Source organism: Dermochelys coriacea, chromosome 1 (genome assembly GCF_009764565.3).
Source record: "Dermochelys coriacea isolate rDerCor1 chromosome 1, rDerCor1.pri.v4, whole genome shotgun sequence".
NCBI classification, from domain to species: Eukaryota; Metazoa; Chordata; order Testudines; family Dermochelyidae; genus Dermochelys; species Dermochelys coriacea.
In genome coordinates, this window is record NC_050068.2 from 201,681,812 (window position 1) to 201,705,257 (window position 23,446).

Genomic DNA, 23,446 nt, shown 5'->3' on the forward strand with positions numbered 1-23,446 from the left:
TACTGAAAATAGTATAGTTTATTGGATCCTGGATCTTCATCGCCCCTATTCAAGGCCTTGATAGTCCTCTCACTTTCTGAGTCTTCTGCTCCAGCTCCTGCCAGGCTGGAAGAACAAGGAGGAGGGAAGGATGAGGAGCAAGGGGGCATGGCCTCTCTCTGGGCAGGAGGTGGTGGGCCATTCCTGCTCGCTCACCTCTCCGCAGGCTGATGCACATGTACTTTGGGATGTAGTTCCTCCCTTCCCTTACAAGCTTTGAGGATACTTGCAGGGGTAGAGGAGCTTCAGTGAGGCCTATGAAGTCCTAGGGGCAGGGACATGAGGAGAAAAGGGAGCAGCCCAGCTGTCTGTGTTCTGCTGGGGCCACCCACCTGGAGCATGTCCCTGGCAGGGGATGCTTAGGGGGCTGGAGAGCAGTGGGGCACCATCAGCCAGGATGAGCTCCTGGACGCAAGGCAACCACTGAAATACTGTTTTTTAGAAAGATGGGGGCATGCATGTAATACAAATTTCCAAAGAGGTGCATAGCGAAAAAAAAAAAGAAGAAGTAGTAGTAGTAGTAGTTTGGGAACCTTTCCACTACTCTACTCTGTAGGCAGCAGTGGTCTAATTCCAAACAGGGTCCAGATTCTCCCAGACATCGGCTCTCTGCCAAAAACACTTCAGGCTTCTTTCCTCCATTTCCCTCGAAGACAATCACTTCTCCCAGCTCATTTCCCTTCTGTAAACGTAGGTTGAACTTTTTTTCTTCCTCCCATGCACAAGTCCTTTACTCTTCCTAGAGCCCACTCCAGCAGGCAGCTGTTTGTCTTCAACCAGCTGTGCCCTGTGCTGCCCCCTGTTATTCTGTATCATTTTTCCACTTAGATCCTCTAGGAAGCTGGGTCCCAGAACCCAAGGCTCACTTCCTAGTCTGCCTCTGGCAGGGGTCCGGGGATGGCAGACTCTGAGCAGTGACAGTTAGATGAAAACAAGCCCACTCCACGGACATCCTCCAGCCTCGACTCCCACATGGAAGGCGCAGCACAACAGTAGTGGAAGGAGAATTTTCTCAAAAGCTCCACATGGGGGGTGACTATGAGCATTTTTTAGAGAAAGAATGTAAGTGAAAACAAAATATTGTATTCTTGATAAATAAGATTTCCCCTCCTCCCCAGCCACCAGAAGCTCTACTAATGAAACAGGGAGTGCATGCTAGCGCTACTAGGAAAACGGACCAAATGGGAAACTGATCATCTTCCATTTCTATTTTTCCCAAGGCCACAGGGAAGCTGCCTGCCATAGGCGAACATTATGAAAATGGTACTGCCAGTTCTTCCATTCAGGACTTGCTCCTGTAGCCTTTATTCTCATTAATGAATCCAGTGAAGCCTACACAAATGAGCCAGAGCTGCAGGATCATGACCTAAGAGGGCTCATTTTCAGCAAGGGTTTGCAGTAATTTGGCACACAATTCCCATCATTGCTGCTGGGAAATGCATGCCTAATTCCCTGAAAATGTGCTGCTGCTAAGAGTCACAGGACTCCTGATTATTTCTTGCCAGTCTTAAAGAGATTAGATAAGCTACTTCCACCTTATAAAAGGCTTTCATTATTCAAAATTTCCATGAGAACAGTATGTGGAACTGGAATGAGATGCTTAACAATATGTTATAGGCCTCTTTAAAAAAAAAAGCCTACCATGGATACCAATTGGTTCAAAAGATTTGTTGATGCAGTTTCTGAGTCAGGGATGCCATCAATATTACTGACATTGAAAACATCTTGCAAAGCCAGACCCTGTTCCAAAGGCCTTTAACAGCACAAAGCATCTGCCAAGTGCTTTCTATTTCCTTTTGTGCTTCCCCGCTGCCACCTCCAGCAGGCTCAGTAATGGGCAGAGCTGCAGAAGCAACAGGTTGGGAGGAAGAAGTTGCTCCATTTAAATGGAGGATATGGGAGCTCTGGGATGAGCACAAAGTATTCTGGAAGCAGACTTCTTCTGTCATTAAAAAATACAGCACTTCTTAAAGACACGTTCAATGAGAACATTTCCTCTCAGAGCTCACAAGACTAGGCAGAGTTTGTGTTGGCACCAGAACTGCTAATGTGTCAATGGTTGAACTCCCCCGAGAACTCTTAGAAAAAGGGAGAGGGCAACATTCTGATCCTCACTGCATCAGTGCAAATTACTGAGACTGATGGATTTACATTGGTGTAACTGAGATAAAAATCTGTCCCAGAGGTGATATTATCTAAGGATGGGTGGTGGTGATGGAAGAGATACAGACACAGAGGACCAGATCATGTACTGGGTAAGTCAGACCTACACCAGGGGAGGATCCTGCATAGAAGGTTCATGCATCTCACATATCTGAGGCTTTGACATTTCCAGGGATTTATTTAACTATCTCCAGTCTATTTTGCCAAATGCTGGCAACAATGTAAATCCAGAATAACCATACTGCTTTCAGTGGATTCACTCCTGATTTACACTAGTTTAGCTGCAGAATTTGGCTCTATGTGTTGAGAAGAAGAAATATATTTATACCAAGGGCTGGCAAAAGCCAGCATGTTTGTGTCAACTCTTTTCTATTTGTAAATTCTTATCTAATGACATCTCTAGCTATATATTAAATTTCCTTGCTCAATATTCTTTAGTCTTTCATCTCTCTTGAAGTGAGACCAGCAAATGCTTTGATAAGTGGAGTGAAAGATTGTCTCGTTTCACTGTAGCCTCTTTAAGTGTTGAAATGTTACAGTATTTTATAACTTATTAAAGCAATACTGCTCAGGGAATCAACAGTGAAATCCCTGCACCTTCTAAAATGAATGAATCACGACCAATATCCCTACGCCTAATAGAGCAACTGTACACTAGAGAGCTATTTTCCTCTCTCTACCTAATGTAGCAAACACACCACTAAAACAATGTAGCTGCATGCTACAATATACTTTCTAAACTGTGAGTGCTCCAGCCTGCATTTTAAGTACAGCCTTAGAAAGGAACACCAGATATCTAAAACAAAAAATGCATGATGGACATAAATAATGTTCAGTCCTAACTGCTATCAGTTGACTTGCAGATGGTCTGATTAAAGCCAACCTGAGAGCAAACAAAAATATCTACTGGGTTATCAGAGTTCCAAGACTATTGTACCCAAAATGGTCTCACTATTGTTCTTTTGAGGATGTTTAGCTGGAGAGTCAAAGACAACAAAGAGTCAACACTGAAGTTGCATAATCTCCTGAGAAATTTTCTTTCTGTAGAAAAGGATTACCATAAACCCCGCTGCATATTTATTCTTTCTATCATCTACAATATTTTCACCTTTAAACTGTGACCATGTCCCATGTCAGAAGACCTAAAATAAGGTGATTTTTTAAGGAACAAACAAGTAACTTGGATTTTCTCATTTCATCTGAAGTTTAAGGACCAGATATCCCAGTGGCATAAATCAGTGTAACTCCACCGACTTCAGTGAAACTGTGCGGATTATCATCATCTACAAATCTGGACCCAAATGTCTACACTAACACCCTCCTCATCTTTGTCTCAAAAACAGGGTTAAGAAGTTGTCAGCACCACACAGAGTATTGGCCCTTTACCTTCAAGGGGCCTTGCTGACAATGTAATTGACCAAGGATAAAATTTTCAAAAGTGCATAAGTGAGTAAACCTGAGTCTCGTTTTCCAAAGTGACAAATACTTAGGAGATTAAATTGAAATCCAATGGCACTTGGACTCTTAAGTCACTTACACACTTTTGAAACTGTACCCCAGGTCAGATGCTGCAGCAAAACAGACTTCTACCTTCTCAGCCAATCCAATGCTGGAGGCAAATTTTGCCTTGACTTACATCTATACCACAGCATTAACTTTGATGGCATTGCATGAGTAAAAATCAGGGTAGAATTTATCCCCAGGAGTTTCTGGATTGATGCCTCATTGTAGGAGAAAGAGAAGGCAAAATTAATTCCTTTTGTTAGTGCTAATACAATTCTTCAGTGACAGCCCCAGACATCAAGTTCTATTTAGGGCAGACAGAATCCCAAACAATTTTTGTATACAAACGTCTTCTCCAGCAGACCTCTTTCTATCACAAATCTTCTGGCAAAAAGAGCTTAGCTTGCCATCATTCTGTGAGCAGTGTTGGAGCTGATGGGAGGAATAGGAGTTAGAGAGCTGCTGGGGAAAACAAAACATGTCTCAGGCATGCAACTCTGGTTAAAACAGTTAGTTACAATATTGGTGAGCAGATGCCCATGTCCCTCAAGTGCTATGATGTTCAATGTACTGTAAAGGATAACCTGAAGGATATGTTAGGATGGACTGTTTGTTGCTTCAAAATATTTCCTTCTTTTAAAAGCACTCCTCTGATGGAAGAGGCCCTTCTTAGCCCTGACATCCTGACGTTACACATGCAGCATGCACTCTGGGATGCCTGCATTCCATGTCACATTGGCTTGGGTTCTGCCAGTTCGTTTCCTTATGCCTGCAAACTCAATTGAACTTATAAAAATTCAAACAGTCTTCTGTCTGTTTCATACATCATCAGCAAACATAATTAGAAGACAAAATGAATTTGTTCTTTGTAATTTGGAGGCTATGCAAATGTTTCTGCTGTATAGTGCAGAGGAGGGGATAAAGTTTGGTAAGCAAGGTTAATTTGGCATGGAGGAAAGTATGGAGACAGACAAAGAAAGAAAGAATGTTTGCAATAAAAATACTCAACAGTGAGGAGAGTGATATGGTACTTTTGTAAATTACATTTGGCCTTGATACCTTTGAGTGATGGAACAAAACAAAGGCACAAGTGAGCTATGAATGATCATCCCAATGAGTGACTATATCTCCACCCCAGGTGTTTTGTGTACACAAGGTGTTTGTTAATAATAACAATACTTAGCACTTCCAAGAGCTTCACAAACACTAACTAAATAATGTTCACATAGGTATGTCAGTATTAGCCACACTTTAAAATAGATATGAAAAGTGAGGTCCAGAGAGGTTAAGTGACTTGCTCAATGCCATGCGGGTCTGAATCAGGAAAACAATACAGGATCTCTTGGCTATTAATCCTGAACTCAGACGACTAGGCTACATATTAGTTGAATTTTTTTCAAGGCAGCACATACATTAAAAATTTATCTATTATATGCAATTCTTATAAGTCTTAGATAAGGGAAACATGGTTAAATCCCTAGACACTGCTTTGAAAATTTATCCCACACCCGTATATGTTTCGGACAATTTTAGCTTATGTGTACAGTATCTTTCTCTTGTGCAAAGATCTGACTCCCATTATTGTTCATGTTAAAGAAAAGCAAACACTCACCTGGAGCAGAGATTATTTTGCATAAAGGGCTTGATCCTACTAGGTGCTAGCCCTGATACACTAAAGCAGTTAAGCATGTCATTAACATTAAGTATGGGAGTAATCCCTCTTACTTCAGTGAATAAATGTACAATGATAAGTATATACTTAAATACATTGCTGGATTGGACCCAGAGTGCTCAGCACATTGCAGACTCAATCACACAGTCACCTCCTCTGAATGGCATGTCACACTACCTTTAGAAAGCCCTTTTCAGGTGACTATCAGGCAGATCCTCAGCTGCATAAATGGGCATAAACTCCATGCAAGTCAACAGCATATATGATTTGCAACAGCTGAGGAGATGGCTCACATTCTGAACAATCAGATGATGTAGGGACATCACAGCCTGGGAATGATCTCTCCAGACTCCAAATTTAATTTTTTTTTAAAAAAAGGTAGTTCTCTATTTACAGGAAAGCCATGTACTGGGATTAATCTCATCCCAGATCTCAGAAATTGGCAGTCACTGTTCACAATGAACCTCAGTAAGAAACAACGCAAAACTTCAAAGCATCTTTTCTTCTATGGCTAATCACCATGCATTATAACTGTTTTGTGTTACTGACTACATGTACACTCGAATGTAACAGCAATATCCAGATTTCATTATTACGATTTGCATGCCCAACCATAAAAATCCCTCCACCATGCTCCTCACAGCATAAGAATCATAAAGTACAATGATCCTGGTAGATTTCAAAGGTGGGGCTGTATGCTGAGGCTACAGAAACTAGGAGCATTTAGGAGTTTACAGGCAGGATACTTTTGAAAAATGAATGATAGAAGTAAGTTGGAGATAAGATAATGCATGCCATAAAGCAGACGTCCAGCTATGATGGTTTGATAGAGCAAAAGGAAGGATGGAATTGTGCTGAGTCAGGATCCTGTGTCCCATTCCCAACTCTAAGACTGATTCGCTCTGTGACCTGGAGCAAGTCATTTAACCTTTGTACCTCAGTTTCTCCATCAGTAAAATGGAGATACTAATGTTCTGTTTCTGTAGGTCTGTTCCACATTTACATTTAAAGTTGTTTTCCTCAACCACTGAGTCTCTAATCTGTTTACCAAGTGATATCGCCCCGCCCAGCTGGCAGCCAATCATCAGAGCCATATACTGCTAAATAGTATTTTGCCGCACTGCTCCATCAAGGACCCAGTGACGATCTGTATCCAAAAGATCCAAAGAACCAGCCTTAATTCACTCCTAGATCTATTACAATTTGGTAGGAAAATGTCTAATGCATTCCAAGCAAAATTCTCCTGATTATTATTTTATAATATACAGTGAATTACAAAAGGGTTTTTAGATTCAGTGTTCATACATTTCAAAGTCTTTCCCCCCAACCCATCCTCTCTGCCCCCCACAAAATGTTATGTCATTGGTACCACTAAATCTAGTAGTACCTTAAACCTAGGTCATAGGCTCAGAATTACTGTGATGACCATGGTGGCCAGGGATACTGCTTGTGGTAGGAAGTTAAGAACTATGAGCAGAACATTTTAAACCCAACTCACTGGCCACAGTCTGCAGTTAATGCACAGTATTTAACAACACAATGGCATGCCCCTGCCAGTAATGTAAAAACGCAATGGATTAGTGCCAGAATGGCACAATCTGCCTCACTGACTCATGCCTGGCATTCCATTCCTGGAAGGGGTATTATGTACCCGCGGTATGCTGTACCCTTCAGCTAGTCTCCAAAGTAAATTCATTAGAGTTGAAAGGGGGTGAAAACCCCCTTATGTAACAGTTAAAACACTGAAACACTTTGTGCTATAAAACAAAGATATCACTTGGGAAGAATTCATAAACTTTTGGATTTCATTACCAAACTTACATTTTGATCTTAAATGAGAAAAAAGATTGACTTTGCTTTGTAGTATTTCACAACCTTTTATTTCCCAACTAAAGTCCCTTTTCCCCTATCACCTTTAAGATTTTGTTTTGTTTCTTTTTTCTTTTTAAACTCGGAGCATCTGAATCTTTTACACTGTCTGGTCATTCACTTGCCTGTTATTCATGCACTAAAATCCCAAGCATTAATTGTTCTCTCGAGTACATTGACAAAACAGCTTCTAAATAAGGATAGACCAGAGTGAATGTAGACTCTGACATGCATTTATGGACTAATGGGGCTCTTAGAGACAGCCTCATCTCTCATTCGAAAACATAAGATATGCTATTTTGACTGTTTCCTAGCACAAGAGGGAACACACATACACACATGCACAGAAGAATTATGCATTTCTGATCACATCCAATGTCCTCAGGAAGATGACTCCTGTTGTGATGTCACCAGAAACTTTCTCTTTGTTTCGATTTTTCTTATAACAAAGGACAAAAATATCCTATGACATCACAAAGGAGAATGAATTCTATTTCTGATGCCATCAGGAATCTTCTGCTACTTTCCATTATCCCTGCACCAAAGTGCAGGAATCCTTGGTGACAGGATGACAGGTAATGTATGTCAATTGGGACAAAGCTACACACCATTCCTAATAAAATTCGAAACAGCCAGCGGAAAAAATTGGCAATTTGGGGTCTGACATAAAACCTGGTAAAGATCCAGCACAACTTCCTTTAAAAAAATAAATAAATGTTATTTAAACTTGTAAATCCCATCCAAGGGTACTCTGACCTTTATCCATGTCCAGTTACTGTGCTAACACTTTTATTGTGTGCACTGTTTCAGAAAAATACTGACAAAAGGTACTGGAAAAGATTTTACTTACAGGAATGCAGTGCAGCTTAATCTTTTTGTTTTTAAGGTGCAGTGATTTCAGTATCTAAAATGTAACTTCAGGCAGTCTGAAAAGAAACAGGTTAAAATCTCTTTCAGTTATAATTGGTATTTCAGATTTAATTAAAAATTAAACTTTCATAATGTTTCACCATCCAAAGCAATGCATTATCAGTCAAGCGTGGCCTTTTTTTTTTTTTTTTGGTTAAAAAAAGGCTCTTCCCAGAGTAGTCTGTAATGCAGAAGGGGGGGGGGAGGCAATTCACAAAAGCAAAATATGCCTCTGCATTAAAGGATCTCAGAATAACATGGAAAGAAACCTCCTGCCCCTTAATTTTAACAATCTACCTTCTAAAAGAAAAATCAGGCATAACAATTAAAAATGACAGAAAGACAACATCACATACCGATGAATGTGGAAAAAATGTTAATTTCAGCCAAATAAGGAAACTGTTAGGACCAGAATGTACAAACTGAAGGAGAAAATACGATTTTAAATAATGTTAGCCAAATATATTTTTAAAATCAGTTCCACAACACGTAGTACTTTCAGACAAATGCACAGAGGGGAAAAGAAAGACAGGCAAATTTAGAAAGAGGAAATGTGTTGTGCAAGGTGTAAAAAGTACAGGGCTTATATAGCCTTTTGCTAAAGGATACAAAATAGCTGATTTGGTTGTGAAGTTTTTTATCTTGTAAAATCAATGCCCTTTTACTGTGAAAAACAGTAGATTACGAACTGATAGCTATAGAGATTCATACCACTTGAACAGATGCAAAATCAAAAACAATTTTTATTTTTCAAATAACAGTTGGAATGACATTAAAAACTCCAAGGGTTACACTATTAGTCTGAGTATAAATGTTATAGGAGCATTTAAAATCAATGATTTTAATTCTATCCAAATGTAAAACCTCTGAAAACAGGAAAAAAGGGAAAACCCAGATATCCAAATGAGAAAAATTATTAATACATTACAACAATTTGACATTAAGCTGCCAGGGTTTGGGACTCATAGTAACAAAAACTCTTATTTTTATATATGTACTGTTTTAATAAGAGGAAATAAAAACAAACATGTACATATCTTGGTTAAAATATTTTACTTTGAAAATATGGCAGTGAAACTTTTAGAATGTACAAATTCACAGTCAAAGCCGTCCCCTTTATTAGCAAAATACAGAGAAAGATCCAGGCTACAAACTTTGGATCTGAATCCAGATTCATATTTTGAACACCCCAAAGTTTTGGGGTTATTCAGATGTGGAGTTCTAGTTCAAGCCTATCTTTAATAGAAAATATGGATTTCTAGACACCATTAACAACTGCTTTTTAGAGCAGCTAGTCCTGGAACCCACAAGGGGAGAGGCAATTCTTGATTTAGTTCTAAATTGAGCACAGGATCTGGTCCAAGAAGGCAATATAGCTGAATGGCTAAGTAATAGCAACCATAATATAATTTAATTTAATATCCTTGTAGGGGGGGAAGATAGATCCCCTCTCTTCTGTGTAGTTGAAGGTGCTAGTTAAATGGAAATTAAAGGGAACAGTCACATGAGTGAAATACCTGCAAGGTGCATGGAAACCATTTAGAAACACCATAATAGAGGCTCAAAATAATGTATATACCAAATAAAAAAAACTGTCAGAGGACCAAAAAATGCCACAATGGATATACAACAAAGTAAAAGAAGCAGATAGAGGCAAAAAGACATAATTTGAAAATTGGAAGTCAAATCCTACTAAGGAAAACAGAAAGGAGCATAAACTCTGAAAAGTCAAATATAATTAGGCATGCCACAAAAGAATTTGAAAAGCAAGTAGCAAAGGACTCAAAAAAATAACAGCAAAATTGTTTTAAGTACATCAGAAGCAGGAACCTGCCAAACAATCAGTGAGGCACTAGCCAATCAAGGTGCTAAAGGAGCACTCAAGGAAGACAAGGCTATTGCAGAGAAGCTAAATGAATTCTTTGCATCAGTCTTTACTGCAGAGGATGAGAGGGAGAATATTGTTAGGTGACAATAATAAGTCACCTGGACCAAATGGTATTCACCCAAGAGTTCTGAAGGAACTCATATATGAAATTGCAGAAGTACTAATTGTGATATGTAACCTCTCGCTTAAATCAGCCTCTGTACCTGATGACTGAAGCATAGCTGATGTAATGCAAAGTTTGCAGAACGTCTGGAAAAGAGATGACTAAGGGGGATACAACAGAGGACTATAATAAAGTCATGAATGGTGTAGAGAAAGGGAAAAGGGAAGTGTTATTTATCCCTTCACATAACACAAGAGCCAGGGGTCACCCAATGAAATTAATAGGCAGCAGGTTTAAAACAAACATAAGGAAGTACTTCTTCACCCAATGTACAGTCAACCTGCGGAGCTCGTTGCCAGATGATGTGAAGGCCAGAAGTAAAACTGGGGTAAAAAAAAAATTAGATAATGTCATCTATCAGTGGCTATTAGTCAAGATGGTCAGGGATGCAATCCCATCCTCTGGGTGTCCCTAAACCTCCAACTTCCAGAAGCTGGGACTGGAGGACGGGGGATGGATGACTCGAAAATTACTCTATTCTATTCATTCCCTTCGAAGCATCTGGCACTAGCCACTATCAGAAGACAGGATTTTGGGCTAGATGAACCACAGGTCTGACCTAGGATGGGCATTCTTATGTTTTCATGGATCTCTCCAGTCCTCATTATTACAAAACAGGAAAGAGAGATGTATTCTCTCCCTCTCAGGATTGTGGGAGCTTCTGAGAGTGAGGCTGAGTTTGTTATGTGCTCTATGCACTAGTCAGGTTTCTGTTAGGCTGTGTATGGTTTGGTTTGTTACTTGCTGTTTCTTTACTTTAGGGGTGTTATTGGTCCCCCATTTCCTTTTCCTTGCAGGAGTTGGTGGGGTTCTCTGCCTCAGAGGGGTTTAGCAGTTTAATCCACAAGCATGGGATTCAGTGTATACCTCCTGTCTCCTACACTGTGCAGGATATGTTGCTGAGTATAGGTAAGATTATTGCCTGTGCTAATATAAAATCTGCCTCTTGAATGAGCAAATCTATAGTAATTTTCCTGGCCCAAGAGTAGATCGTTTAGTAAAGGAGGGACTCTGAGTCAAGGAGGCTTTTGTTCAAATTTTTCCCTTGTTTACTCCTGCTACTAAAGTACCAATGTCCCCCCTTCCTTCACAATGAGACACCAGCGTCTGATCTCTCTTGATGTGAAGTTATTTCCTGCTCTTAGGATGATTCCATTAGTGTGCAAGAACCCAAATGTGGGGTATGTTATGTCGTTACAGTACCAGGTTCATGTAGTTCTAAATACCCCTGAACAGCCCTTGAATTATGTTTTAAAGCATCACATAGATGGCATAGATTTTACAGTATTCGTTACCTTTGAAAATGTGAAATGTTTCCTATGTGGTGACCCTGATCTTGCCTATGCACTGCTGGTTGGGGGATCCTGGTAAGAATGTGGGACCCCAGGATAGAGGAAGTGGCTGAGACATCAAGGGGCATCTGCACTGCCACATTCTGTCTCCCTCCACCATCACCATATGTGTCTGCTATCCTCTAGAGAAAAGCCTCCCCACCACAGGTGCCCTCTGTCGTGACCCTATCACTTGTACCTGGACAAAAGCAAGTCCTGGAGTTTGCGGAGCACCTCCCTGCAGAGGAAGCAGAGAGAGGTTCTAGAGATGGGGGTGAAGAACAGACCAATGAGACGGATTTATGCAGCACTATTTCTAAAAGGACTAAGACTTTGGCGGCCTCAGAGCTGCTGGCAGTGGCTGAGGATGGAGCTTTGTGCTCTGCGAAGGAGAATAATGTTGTGTTGGGTGACAGCTCCATGCCCGGTGTTTCCAGTGGGAAACTGTCCTCTTCTGGCATGGTGAGTCCTCAAGCCCCGATCCTGTATGCTGCAGGGATGATGCTGAGTCCCAGACCACTGCCTATCCCTCTTGAGAATATAAATATGCTGGCTGCCCACACTGAATCTTTCTCCCTTGTGAATTATGAGAATGTTACAACGGTGGCTCAATGTTCTTCTGACCTGGGTGGAGTCTCAGGGAGATGAAGAGGATGATGATAATCTCTCTAACTCCTCACTGGTTCCTGATGTCCCAGCCAGTCAGCTAGATAGGAAGGGGGTGGTATGGTGTGAAGGTGATTAATGACTTTTTTGGATAGCTCTAAAAGGAAGTGGGGAGTTGATTTACAGCACTTTATTCCTTCAGCTGCCCTTGTCTTGAGAGATAACTCAGTTGATTGTAGGAAACATTTCTGTTTCAAAAAGTTGTTGAGCAAGGTGAGGAAGTATGTGTGGGGATTGTTCAAGATACCGTGAACAAAACAAGTCACGGTGATGGCAATGTATTTCCACTTTCCATTGTCTCCCTCTGCTGCTTGGCTCTCTTTCTAGTCTCTGTGGTGCTGCTCACCTTTGGCTCTCAATATTAATGGCTGCCAGGATGGTCACAGAAGGGCACAACTCTCTGAATTTCTTAGATCAAAGCAGGTTAATGTTTTTCTTTTGTAAGAGACACACTCAGACCTTGATAATCAGGGGATCTGGTTAAAGGAATAGGAAGGGGAAGTTTTCTTGAGCCATAGATCCAATGTCACAGCTGGGGGAGCTGTTCTCTTTCCCCGGGACGCAGGGACACAGATCTTCTCTGTGAAGGAGATTGTGCAGGGCCAGCTCCTCCAGGTGGAGACACATATTGGCACTTCTCTTTTTAATCTTTTTACTGTGTATGCTCCTACTCTGAGGCGAGATCATCTCTCCTTTCTGTAGACTCTTGTCCATGCCATGCTTGGCTGTGACCCTGATAGTAATACTGTCCTGGGAGGGGATTTCAATTGCACTGTAGATTATGTTTTAGACAAGAACCAGGAGGAACTACACCCTCAGTCAGCCAGGGAACCGTGTTGTCTCCTGCAGACCTTTGGGCTAGCAGATGTTTGGAGGTACTCTCACCCCAGTGTTAGGTATTACTCTTGGCTGAAGGCTGCTCCCAAGCAGGTCTCCAGGGCTAGACTGGATCACTTTTATACCAGGAATAAAAGGAGTACTTGTGGCACCTTAGAGACTAACAAATTTATTAGAGCATAAGCTTTCGTGAGCTACAGCTCACTTCATCAGATGCATTTGGTGGAAAAAACAGAGGAGAGATTTATATACACACACACAGAGAACATGAAACAATGGGTTTATCATACACACTGTAAGGAGAGTGATCACTTAAGATAAGCCATCACCAACAGCAGGGGGTGGAAAGGAGGAAAACCTTCCATGGTGACAAGCAGGTAGGCTAATTCCAGCAGTTAACAAGAATATCAGAGGAACAGTGGGGGGTGGAGTGGGGGGGAGAAATACCATGGGGAAATAGTTTTACTTTGTGTAATGACTCATCCATTCCCAGTCTCTATTCAAGCCTAAATTAATTGTATCCAGTTTGCAAATTAATCACGTGCCAGCAATGCCCCTCTGCCATGTACATTGGCCAAACTGGACAGTCTCTACGTAAAAGAATGAATGGACACAAATCAGACGTCAAGAATTATAACATTCAAAAACCAGTTGGAGAACACTTCAATCTCTCTGGTCACTCGATCACAGACCTAAGAGTGGCTATACTTCAACAAAAAGCTTCAAAAACAGACTCCAACGAGAGACTGCTGAATTGGAATTAATTTGCAAACTGGATACAATTAACTTAGGCTTGAATAGAGACTGGGAATGGATGAGTCATTACACAAAGTAAAACTATTTCCCCCATGGTATTTCTCCTCCCCACCCCACCCCCCACTGTTCCTCTGATATTCTTGTTAATTGCTGGAATTAGCCTACCTGCTTGTCACCATGGAGGGTTTTCCTCCTTTCCCCCCCCTGCTGTTGGTGATGGCTTATCTTAAGTGATCACTCTCCTTACAGTGTGTATGATAAACCCATTGTTTCATGTTCTCTGTGTGTGTGTATATAAATCTCTCCTCTGTTTTTTCCACCAAATGCATCCGATGAAGTGAGCTGTAGCTCACGAAAGCTTATGCTCTAATAAATTTGTTAGTCTCTAAGGTGCCACAAGTACTCCTTTTCTTTTTGCGAATACAGACTAACACGGCTGCTACTCTGAAACCTTTTATACCAGGAAGGCCAGTGTGGTCTTCCCTGTCTCTGATCATCATTATGCTTCTGTCAATGTGTCTCTCCATCTTCCTTCCTGTGCTGCTCACTGGTGCTTTAATACCAAATTATTACAGGAAATCAATTTCACTGAGATGTTTGCTGTGTTTTGGGAACGCTGGTGGCAGCATAAGCCTCTGTATGAAACCGCGGTGGGACAGTGTATTAGACAGTGGAGAGATGTCTGAAAGATCCAGATCCAACTGTTCTGCCATAAGTGTATCCAGGCTGTCACGCAGTCCTTGCATTTGGCCAAGAGTATCCTGGAATGAGATATCTCGGACCCTCATGGCAACCTGATTTGGGAAACCCAGTGCAGATTCACCAAACCTTAACTGAGGAGTACCAGCTCCTGAGATGTTTGGTGGAAGAGATGGGCAAGGAGCCCTGATTCAGGTCCATTATACTCTGCTGCATGCTATTGGCACTCCCACAATGTTCTTTTTCGGGTTGGAAAAAAAGTCTATGGATCATCACCAGATTTTTTCCCTACGACTGTCGGATGGTCATCTGATGGCTGACACTGCTGAGATCCATAACACAGCAGGTTCTTTTTACAGTACGCTGTGATGTGCTGGCAATGGAGGAGCTGCACCAAGAGTTACCCCATCTGAAAGGTGAGGAACAGCAATGTCTGGACGCCTCTTTCTGAAGACACTTGCCAAGGCCAGGTCCTGCAGACCTTTGGGCTAGTAGATGTTTGGAGGTTCTCTCACCCACTGTTAGACAGTACTCTTGACTGAAGGCAACTCCCTACCAAGTCTCAGGGACTAGACTGGATCACTTGTGTACCATGACAGCTAGTGTGAATGTATGTTCGGTTTTCCATGTCTCCCACTCACTTGTCAGATCATCATTATGTCTCTGGCAGTGTGCTTCTTCCTTTTCCTGCCTGTGCTTCCTACTGGTGCTTTAATAATGAATTATTACAGCACTTGAATTTCACGCAGATGTTTGGTGAGTTCTAGGAGTGTTGGTGGCAGCATAAGTCCCTATATGAGTGCTTGAGACAGCGGTGGGATGTCAGAAAGGTCCAGATCCAATTTTTCTGCCATCAGTATACCCAGGCTCCCACACAGTCCTTGCATCAGGCTATGAATGCCCTGGAATGAGAAATCTTGGGCCTTCATGGCAACCTTGATATGGGAAACCCGAAGCAGATTCACCAAACCTTAACTGAGAAGTACCAGCTTCTGAGGTGCTTCTTGGAAATGAATATGTAAGGAGTCCTGATTTGGGCTCATTTTACTCAGCTGCATGAAGTTGACACTCCCACACAATTGTTTTTCGAGTTGGAGAAAAAGCCTGCAGACCATGGGCAGATTTTTTGCCTGCGGCTGCCAGAAACTCTTCTGACAGCTGACCCTATTGAGATCCAGAAAGCAGCTGTTATTTTTACAAGACTCTGTACTCACCTGAAGCCTGTGGTGTGCTGGCAATGGAGGAGCTGGAGCAAGAGTTGCCCTGTTTGACTGGTGAGGAACAGCGGTATCTGGATGCCTCTCTGTCGCTGCAGGAGCTCTCTGTTGCAGTCCACCAGCTCTCTACAAGCAATGCCTCAAGTACTGATGGGCTGCCATCTGAATTTTACAAGCATGTCTAGCATCTTCTCTGTTCTGACTTTTTTCTAGTGGTGCTGCAGTGTACCCAGGAGAAAGAGCTGCCCCTCAGTTGCCTCAGAGCAGTGATACCCTGCTGCACAAAAAAGGGACCTCTGTGATAGAACTGGGGACCTATTTCCCTTCTCTTATCTGATTAAAAGATTTTATCCCGGATCTTACCCAATTGTCTGGAGGATTGTCTGGGCTCTTTGACACACCCTCATCAAGCATATTGTATTCTTAACTGCTGTATTTTTGGATAATTTGTTTTTAATTTGTTGTTTAATTTAATGTTTTTACTGTTAGCAAACTTGTAATCTGGATGTGGGGCTTGTTTCAATGGACCAGGAGAAGGCCTTTGATAGAGTTAACCATAGTTATCTTTTAAAAATGTCAGAAGCTTTGAGGACTGGGCCAATGTTCTCTTCATACATTTCTTTACCGTATCATAACATTTTTAGTTTCCTAAAGATTAATTAGCCACTGCTTCCCAGTTCGCAGAGGCATTCGTCAGAGGTATCATCTGTCTGGGATGCTGTGTGCTCTTCAAGGGCGGTGGGTGAATCCCTGCTTTGGGGAGGCTAGCCCACCAGCCCTGCTCCTTCCACCCAAGGCTCCGCCTCCCGCACGCTGGAACCCTGAACCCCCCCCAATAGGAGAAGCTCTGAGGGCCCCCCCACGACCAGAGGAGCCCTGGCGCGCTTGCCCCAGCCACACCAGGCTGAGACGCCAGCCCCCTGACCCACCGCCCGCCCTTTTGCCAGGCCAACCCCAGCACTGGGCTGAGCTGCTGAACGGCCAGCCCCCCTGCCCCTGCAGGCCCTCCCCCATGCAAATTGCTGGCCCCCGCCTCCAGAGCCGGGCCAACCACCGGCCCCCCAAGTGCCAGGCTGGCCCCAGAGCTGGGCCAGTCCCGCGAGCGCCGGACGCCCCGGCTGAGCCACCAGACCCAACGCCCAGCTGAGCCTCCTCCCTCTCCCGCCCGCCACTGACTCTCCACGTCACTCCTCGCTCCCCCATCACTGAGGAGGAGTTATGGTGTGAGCAGTGGGGACTTCTGGAGGGAAGGTGGAGTGGAGGAGACATGGCAGGCAGGCAGCAGCAGCAGCAGCAGGCGGTGGGGCCTCGGAGAAGGGGCAGGGCTACCACAGCCCAGGTGTTCCACAGCGGTGGGCAGCAGCGCCAGGGAAGACTAAGCTTTCCCTGGCCTATTATACCACCGTCCATGGTGCTCTTAGTTTGGAGCAGTTTCTGCACCTCCCCAAAAGCCATTTGACTGGCTTTTCTGTGCCAAGAGTGCTGGATCCTTTCCCCATTCATCTGTCAGCCTGATGATATCTCAGTTTTGATCATATCTCACAGTGACATGCAGGCACTTTGTGCTTGTTTACAAGTGCATGATGTGGCAAATGGCCAATGTTATTTTGGTGGGTCCCACGCTTCTCCTTGGTGTGATGGATCAGGGTGCCACCTCTGCCCCTATTCTTGGGCTTAGCAAGTGCCCTGGAGGGGGAGAGAAGGGGAGCAGGGAAGGGACCCAGGTTTGCCCCCTACTCCGGTCCCAGCTCCTTCGGCTTCACAGGCTTCTTACTCTCTTTCCCCCTGGGCAGGGTTTCTCTCGGTCCTTTGTGCTGGGGGAGTCCCTCTGCCCTGCTTGGGCAGGGTCTCTATTCCCTTGATACTCCAATCCTCTGGTGAACACCAGTACACCTCCAAACTACAGTCAGCTCTCCTTCCCTCCCCCTATCTAACTGAAGCAGGGGTTTTTATTAGGTCTCGGGTGGGGCCTTAATTGGCTTTAGTTGTTCTAATTAACCTGTAGTAACCTCTCCTTAGTCTACAGGAAATAAGGCTCTGATCATCCTGGGGCTTATATACCTCACATCGATCACTCTCCTGCTGACCTGCCCACTTCCCGGATCCCAATAGGATCACTCTCCTGCTGCCTTCTAGCCCTGCTAGCCCAATGAACAGGCATCTGCTTGCATGAACGGAGCTAAAAGCAATTCGATCTTACAGAGCTCTTGGCACTGCAGCAGTCCCGCTTTGTTGCCCCAACAATTGCATAGGGGCAGCTCTGGGATTTACATGTTGGGGAACCTCTTTGGATCTGAACAATATATATTAAGGAACTGGGAGGGGGCTGAAGAGATGGTGCAAGGACACCTGAGAAACGGCAGTGGCTTTTTCCTAGGCTCTCTATTTGGGGATAGGTTTTGATTGCCAACAACCACGTGTCCTCAATAATGTGGCACCAGTTAGTATGTCTGGATTCTCCTCCTGGACCAAATTCAGAGGCATATTAATTATATTTTTGGGGAATACGTACCTCTGGTTGTGCCCTGCTTTTCTCTTCCTGCCATTAGATGAATGGGGTCAGAGACTCACTGATTTAGTCAGCAAGGTTGTAGCCTTTCACCTCTGGTCCGTTTAGTGGTTGCTGTACTCTGACTCCCCCCTGGCCTGGAAATCCCTTGTCTTCTCTCTTCTCCATCATGCTGATGGGATGGACTTTAATTCTCACCTATTTTTGTTGGCAACTGGTCAATTACAGAATCTAGATTTGCTTTTATTCCACAGTGATCTTTTTAATGCCTGGTGACAGCGGTGAAATCTGCATTTTTCCAGATTATGGTTCTTGGAAGAGCCACTGTTTTTTAGCCTACTTTTTCCAGCTGAAGCTCTCTTCTCCAGGAGCCTGTTTTCTGCATTTATTCAGGCTGGGTTGACCAAGCTGTCCCACCGGTTTGTTCTCAGTTGGTCAAGCTAGAAGCTGGCAACAGCATTTGCTGTTCAGAGCAGAATCTGGCCTGTGCATTTTTTCGATAAGGTCCTCTCTGAATTCCAGGTGGAACTCGCTCAGAGGACTGCTCAGTATTTGCAGAATGTTTTTTCAGGGATGATTCTTCCAGGGGGGAATCCCGTGTTCCCCTCACTAGCTGTCTGCCATTCTGAGGATGGATTCCTTGTGGAGCCAGGCAGATTGTTGTCCTGCAAGGGTTTGATGAATGTTCCTTTTGCAAACATGACCAACAAGCAGGTCTGTGGTATGCGTGTCAAAGTGTGAGATTATGCTACCACCCTTTCTGATCTCCCTGATACAGTCTTGGAGGATGCCTCTGTCCCTGGATGATTCTGGGTCTTTGGCTTGGAGGTCGTTGTACAAACCTCTTCCTAGTAACTTCCTCTTCCTGGTAACTTGCAGTGGAGGGTCCCATGTAGCACTGTAGCAACTAATTGTTTGGTGCACCATATTGCCTCTGAGGTGCCTGCACCGTGCCCCGTCTTTTTGGTGTCAGAAATGGTTTGTTTAATTTTTTTCTATCTTGCCTCTGTTTAATTCCTCTTTTAGGGTTTTTTTGCAGCAACTTTTCAGTGTTTTGGGACTGGTTTTCTCCAAGCCCTTGTTTGATTTCAGAGTGAGATACAATGCTCGCACTAGGCCATTTTCCTGCCTGGCTAAGTTGTTGCTACTTCAGGCAAAACTACCCATTTTGAAATCTCACCAGAACAAAGAGGCCAGGGTGGAGCGGTGTGATATAGTAGGGCTGTTCTGCACACTGATTGTGGCCAGGCTGCAGACTGATTACACCTTTGATAAGTGTAAGGACTTGTAATCTGGATACTTTTCAGTTGACGTGGCGTGTAAACAATATTTTGAGTGAATTTGATAATGATGCTACTTCAGTGATTCATGTTTATTGTTCATTTAAGACGTGTTTTGCTGTATTTTATTCATATCTTTTTGTGTATATATTGTAATTTTATAAAATCTTAAAGTAGTTTTTAATGTGATTTTATGTGAATAAAGGTGTTTTCCATGTCATGTCTACCTACCTTTCTACGATTCTGGTAAGGCACCTATCAGTGTGCTAATATTAACAAGCAAACATTTGTGTATTCTTTTGCATTCATCATATTCATATAATTTACAAACTCATCCCACCACATGCTCTTGCATGCATATATACAAAGTGCATATGTGAATGTGATCAGCAATTTATTCCAAGGAGTAGAAGTATTACTTCAACTCAGTAGACACCAATTCAGTTGACAGAACAACAATTATGATGTCTTAGGCAGAAACAATTAAATGAAAGGAAAGGGAATCCACATATTTGTGTAACACATCATAAGATAAACTTACTAAAGTTACCCAGGATCAGACACAGTTGCCAACTTTCACGTGGTAAATAAGCACCCCAACTTTCACAATAAGTCAAAAATCAAGCTAATCCCATTTCAAAACAAGTCCAAAACAAGCCAATCCCTAAGAACCCCAACACTCTATGTGACTAGATCCCCCTGACATGCCGTCTGGGACTGGGGTGGGCCTGCTGTGCACCCGATTCTCTCTCCCCCTTGCCCCTGCTTGTCTAGAGCCAACCAAGAAAAAAAAAAGCAACAAGCAACAAGCTACAAGCCAAAAACTAGCCAACAAGCAACTCAGAAGCCAAATAAGCCAAAAACAAGCCCAATTTCTGAGTTTTTTTCCATGGGTTTTGCATGTCTAGGATCAGAAAGTAACAAATGTGTCACATATCAGTAATAACTGTAATACTTCACATTGCCATCTGAAGATCTCAAAGTGCTTTGTAAACATTAATAATTAAGCCTCAGAACCCCCCAGTGAGGGGGTTGTCAATCCCAATTCTACAGACGTAAAAACTGAGGCACGGGAAGGTTAAGTGACTTGCCCCCGGAATCAGTGGCAGAGCTGGAAATAGAATTCCTGACTCCTTTCGTGCTGTCCTTTGAGTACAAGACTATCCTTTCCTCTCCTGACTGGCATATGCACAGCACTAGTGAAGAAAATCAGACAAATAAGGTGAGTCTATCAGAACTAGCTAATGGTGCAACTGTCAGGTGAGAGATAAAGTATCCTGATCTGAACTTCTAGTTCTTTCTTTTTCCCGCCGTGTAACATCTCAAAGATCACATTGTGGCTTTCTGGCAGAGAAAGGAATGGGGCAGCTGCAGCCAAAAGCTATTCCTTTTGATATATGCAACTGAAAACTGATAAAACAAAAAATATTCACTGAATGTGAAATGTATCCCCACACACAAAGCCAGCAAAAAGAGTACACTCACACACAAACACCCCGAAGCCCTATTTTGACAGCTTATGTGGGACTTATGTCGTGCATACGTTTTATGTTGGCCCTCTTTATCACGGTGATTTTCACCTAATATTTGTTTCTTCTGAAAGGGCTCTCCCCTTTCCCAAGTAAACCAAGCATAGGTTTATCTGCCTTAACATCCCTAAGGGCTGGTCTCAGGGATACTCACATCTTGTTCTACGGTATCTTCCTAGTGTCAGTTTCCATTCTGAAGTCCTCGCCTGTGCCATACTCACCTTTCAAGTAAGAAAGGAGGCAAGAAAATGTAATGTCCAATGTCACTCTGCAAATCAACCAGCAGGGTCTACTCTTGTTGGTGAAAAGGACTCCTTCTCCCCAAAGCAGTCCAAGTCCCTGATCTTGTCATGTGCCTATGTCATAAATATAAAGGGAAGGGTAAACACCTTAGAATCCCCCCTGGCCAGAGGAAAAACCCTTTCACCTGTAAAGGGTTAAAAAGCTAGGATAATTTCGCTGGCACCTGACCCTTAGCTGAGATGGTGGCTGAAATGCCTAAGGAACAAATGAACCAGTATGAACTGTTTAAAACCAAGGCGAGAGTCAGAATGGGGCTAACCCTCGAGCATTCCCGTCGGCAGTTCAGAGCCCTAAGGTGGAAATCAGATGTGTCATTTACCCAACATGCCTACCACATTGGGAAACATTGGGATACCTGGATAACAGGAGCAAGTGTTAAATCTCCAGCAGATTTGCCCTTCCTAATTCAAACAGAACAGTTCTTAGAGGGTGTTCCTGAGGAAATAGAAAGATACATCCTAGATGGGAAGCCCAAAATTGTAATCAAAGTGGGGGAGATTGGAGCCAAATGGGTGGAGGTGGCAGAGAAGAAAAAAACTGGTCGCAGTTGAAGCAGATACCAGAAGGGACAACCTCAGACCACACCCTATTACCGGGAGCAGTCAAGGCCCCACCTACCCCCCAACGAACCCTCCATACACCTTATTGTCCCGCCACACCGTTCTCCAGCAACCCACCTCGCTCCAGTGACCCGTCAGTTGAACGATGTTTTAAATGTAACGAGCCAGGGCATGTAAAGGCCAACTGCCCCAAGAACCCCAACAGATTACAGTTCATTGCAGCGGAATCACCCCAGAGGTCCTCAGGCCCAGATACCTCCCAGATACCCTCGGAGCAGAGGGAAACTGTGAGTGTGGGCGGGAAGAAGGTCACCGCATGGAGGGACTCTGGAGCACAAGTGTCAGCTATCCATGCTTCCTTAGTGGACCCCAATTTAATCAACCCAGAGATCCAAGTGATGATTCAACCCTTCAAGTCAAACTCTTTCAGTTTGCCTACAGCCAAGTTGCCTGTCCAGTACAAGGGGTTGTCAGGAACGTGGACTTTTGCAGTCTATGATGATTATCCCATCCCCATGCTGTTGGGGGAAGACTTGGCCAATCATGTGAAGCGAGCCAAGAGGGTGGGAATGGTCACCCACAGCCGGGCTAAACAAGCTGTTATGCCCAGCTCTGTTCCTGAAACTTCTACCAGGACCCGGTCAGAGGTGATGGACCTGGACACCAGGCCAATGTCTGCAATAGCAGTAGTGGATCCAGTCCCAGAGACCCAGACAGAGCCAGTCCCAGAACCAGTGGAACAACCAGCACCAGACCCATTCCCAGCACTGAATCCAGTACTTGCAACCCCAACCCCAGAGGGCCCCACCGAACCTGAACCAGCAGCAGACGATAACCCCTACTCAAGAGGCTCAGCCGGAGCCTGAACCCCAACATAGGGCACCAGTGGAGAGCAGTTCACAGTCAACGGAAACAGCCCCATCCCCTACATCGCTTCCAGAGGGACCAAGCATAGGTCCACAATCCAATGAGGAACTGATGTCTCCAGCATCAAGGGAACAGTTCCAGTCTGAACAGGAAGTAGATGAAAGCTTCCAGAGAGCTAGAATGGCGGCATGGAGCAACCCACTGCCTCTCAGTACTTCTAATCGACCAAGGTTTGTTGTAGAAAGAGGAATTTTATACAAGGAAACTCTTTCTGGTGGACACCAGGAAGACTGGCATACTCAGAGACAGTTGGTAGTTCCAACTAAGTACTGGGTCAAGCTCTTAAGCTTAGCCCACGATCATCCTACTGGCCATACTAGGGTGAACAGGACCAAAGACCAGTTGGGGAGGTCTTTCCACTGGGAGGGAATGGGCAAGGATGTTTCTACCTATGTCCAGTCTTGTGAGGTATGTCAAAAAGTGGGAAAACCCCAAGACCAGGTCAAAGCCCCTCTCCAGCCACTCCCCATCATTGAAGTTCCATTTCAGTGAGTAGCTGTGGATATTCTGGGTCCTTTTCCGAAAAAGACACCCAGAGGAAAGCAGTACATACTGACTTTCATGGATTTTACCTCTCGATGGCCGGAAGCAGTAGCTCTAAGCAACACAAGGGCTAAAAGTGTGTG

The 23,446-nt window shown here is 43.7% G+C and overlaps 1 protein-coding gene across 20 annotated transcripts in view; it reads right to left on the reverse strand.

The window, feature by feature from the left end:
* ZBTB20 (zinc finger and BTB domain containing 20) overlaps positions 1-23,446 on the reverse strand; it is a 636,327-nt gene that overhangs the window by 421,876 nt on the left and 191,005 nt on the right. For 17 of the 20 annotated variants that reach the window (XM_043512102.1, XM_043512062.1, XM_043512053.1 and 14 more), the window contains one exon: positions 8,097-8,172. The gene's annotated coding sequence lies outside the window, so the exon portion shown is untranslated. Of the gene's footprint in view, positions 1-8,096; positions 8,173-8,511; positions 8,578-23,446 lie in introns of all 20 variants that reach the window. The other 3 variants (XM_043512056.1, XM_043512067.1, XM_043512040.1) reach the window with 1 other exon arrangement.